Genomic DNA, 3,082 nt, shown 5'->3' with positions numbered 1-3,082 from the left:
TTACAAGTAAGCAAGGCTTATGGTGAATCAAAGAAGAAAGGTGAGGACGAATGATTGTTAAGGGTTGAATGTTTCATTTTTATGTTTGAGACATTTTAATATATTTTTCTAATTTTTTTGTCATTAAATTGTTAGAAGTTTGAAAGTTCAAATTTTGGTGGATCTGTTTTCCTTCAAATTAGGAATTTTAGGTATCCTCATAAATACTGTTTGTATTTTCTATTGCTGTGTTTTTTGTTGATATCTAGTCTCTTCAATGGTGTTTTTTAATAACTTATAAATCATTCAATATATAAACAGCTATTACTAGAGTAGAAACCAGGGGAGCCATGGCCTCCCATGGCCCCTTAATGGATCCGCCCCTGCCTGTGATCGACTCCCGACTTACCCAAGCTATACTATAATCTGATTAGGTACGCTGCCTATAAGTGCATAGTTAGTTAAGTTTGTTAGGTTATAAATATTAAAATTAGTGAGTACTTTTGTGCACATCAAGTTTTTGGCGCCGTTGCCGGGGAACGGCTTAGTTTTTAGCTCGTTTATTTGCATTAAATTAATCGATCCTTCTTGTGAAGTAAAAACCCACAAAAAGTTAATTTTTCAGCAAAATAATTTTTCTGTTATTCACAGAGTCCACGACGTGGCACTACTCTGGCCACGACGTGGACAGTTAAAAACTATATTTTTTTTAATTTGAAATTAGTTTTTCTTATTTTAGTTCAGTTTTGCGTTTTTTAGTTTAGCAAGTTGCAGGAGTTCATGACCAGAAGCTCAAACATACATTTAGTGCCACCACTTGAAGACCCCGAGTCTGCACTTCACAAGAAAAAGACGCCCTTGCAAGAATTGAAGTCAGCTTTTTCTAGGAAGTCGGGAAAGAAGACAGGAGAGTCAAGTTCATCAGCAAAGCACAAGAGCAATCTTGAGCATTTGGATCATACACCCGTCCAGACCGAGTCCGAAAGCGATACCGAGCCAGAATTTGAAGAACACACGAGCGAACCCGAGAACGAGCCAAGGAACGAGATGGCAGCGATTGAGGAAATGTCCATGGGAGCTTACAAGAAGCGGATCCGAGAAGATGTGGGTCCCGGTTTAGTCCACCCCGCAATACCTGCCACTGCCACATTCGAGCTAAAGGGAAACATATTGACCGCACTGAAGGACATCCCATTTTTCGGGAATGATCATGAGGATGCTTTTAAGCATCTATATGAAGTCAACAACATTGCAGATTACTTCAATGTCCCAAATGTCAACAGAAACACAGTCTTGCTTAGGATGCTTCCCATCACTTTCAAAGGAGCTGCTAAGGAGTGGTTGAAAGCACTCCCACCGGGTACAATCACCACTTGGGCCCAAATGTGTGAGCAATTCCTGGACCAGTTTTGCCCGCCATCCAAGATAGCCAAACTCAAGAAGGCAATAGCCAACTTTGAGCAACAGCCGGGGGAGTCACTATACGAAGCATGGGAGCGGTACAAGGGCTTGCTCAGAAATTGCCTCAACATGACCTAAATGTGCAGCAAGAGATGTCAATCTTTTATGATGGGGTCAATGTGATGACAAGAAAACTCCTTGATTCTCAAGGACCGTTGACAAAGAAAAATCCAAGGGAGGTCAAGGAGCTAATTGAAGAATTCGCGAAACACTCTCGCAAATACCACAACCCAAGGCAAGATGGAATCAAAGGCGGTAGAGGGGCCCAAACTGAAGAAATCGCAGCCGTCATAGCCATGCTGAATAACATGGATCGCAGGATAACACAAATGGACCAGTCGATACATGCCATAAGAGTGGGGTGCGAGAGATGCAGTGGTCCACACTTGACCAAGGACTGCCATGTAGACGAGTTTGGGAACAGAAAAGCTCAAGTGTGCTACTCTAGTGGGGATAAGTTTGATGAGGACTGGAGGAAACCGAAGAAGGAGTGGCTGCCATATGAAGAGTATAAGAAGCAAAAAGAAGAGAAATATAGGCAGACAGGTCGAGGCCTTTATCAAAATGAGCAGCCACCGACCGAGAAGAAACCCGACCTAGAGACCATTTTGATGAAGTTTATGGAGGCTTCAGAAAAGAGACACGATGCCACTGATTCCGCCATTTTGGAACAACAAACTTTGATAAAGAACCAGAAAGCCTCCATCCATAACCTTGAAGTACAATTTGGTCAACTAGCCACTCTAGTTCATGAAAAAGTGTCCCCGAAGAATCCCGAAGTAAAGACTCAATCTCACGTAATGACCATCGATACTGAAGAAGATGCAATATATGAGTTCCTGGAGGCATTGGAAGAAGAACCGCAGCAACCCAAGAAATCAAGGATCGAAAGTGGAAAAATTGCTGAACCAGGCTCGCCACGACGTGGCACTCCTCTGGCCACGACGTGGCGCATGTCTGATCAAAAATACTTTGAACCAGTTCCAGCTTATCATCCACCTTTGCCATTTCCCACCCGAGCTACACTCAGTCAACTGGAGAAGGAGCATTTAGAGTTTGTAAAGCATGTGAAGGGGATCCCAATTAATACCCCCTTTGTCGAGTCCTTATCCAAAGCTCCCAAGAACCAAAAATTACTGCAAGACTTGATAGACACTCGAAGGCAATTAAAGAAGCAGTCTACATTGATTCTAAGTGAACAAACTTCAAAAGTTGTGTTGGGAGAAACACCAGGAAAGATGGGGGATCCTGGACGCCTCACTCTTCCATGTAAGTTTGGGAATAAAATGAAGGTTAATGCTTTAGCCGATTCTGAGGCTAGCATTAATCTAATGCCTTTTTCATTTTATCAAAAATTAGAGATTCGGAAGATGAAGGCTACAAAAATGAAGATTCACATGGCGAATCGTTCGGTGACACAACCCCGTGGCATCGTGGAGGATATTTTGGTGAAAATTGGAAATTTTGTTTTTCCAATAGACTTTGTAGTCTTAGACATGAAAGAAGATCCGAATGTTCCAATAATCCTTGGTCGGCCATTGTTTAACACTGCTGGAGCCCTTGTTGATATCCGCGAGTCTAAGCTCACTTTAAGGGTTGGAGATGAACAAGAAGTCTTTGGGATAAAAGATGACTTTCAAGA

At 42.3% G+C, this 3,082-nt stretch overlaps 1 non-coding gene across 1 annotated transcript; it reads right to left on the bottom strand.

Annotated features, from left to right (window-relative positions):
• Window positions 1-1,410: 1,410 nt before the first annotated feature.
• On the bottom strand, window positions 1,411-1,516 carry LOC145060821 (small nucleolar RNA R71). The gene has a single exon (XR_013687004.1). It is a non-coding gene; the product is annotated as a small nucleolar RNA R71 (small nucleolar RNA).
• Between the last annotated feature and the right edge of the window lie 1,566 nt (window positions 1,517-3,082).

This window comes from Lactuca serriola, chromosome 6 (assembly GCF_051521515.1).
Source record: "Lactuca serriola cultivar US96UC23 chromosome 6, Lser_US96UC23_V15, whole genome shotgun sequence".
In the NCBI taxonomy this organism is placed as follows: Eukaryota; Viridiplantae; Streptophyta; class Magnoliopsida; order Asterales; family Asteraceae; genus Lactuca; species Lactuca serriola.
Note: the sequence above shows the minus strand (reverse complement) of the source record. Positions and strands in the feature narration are given on the sequence as shown.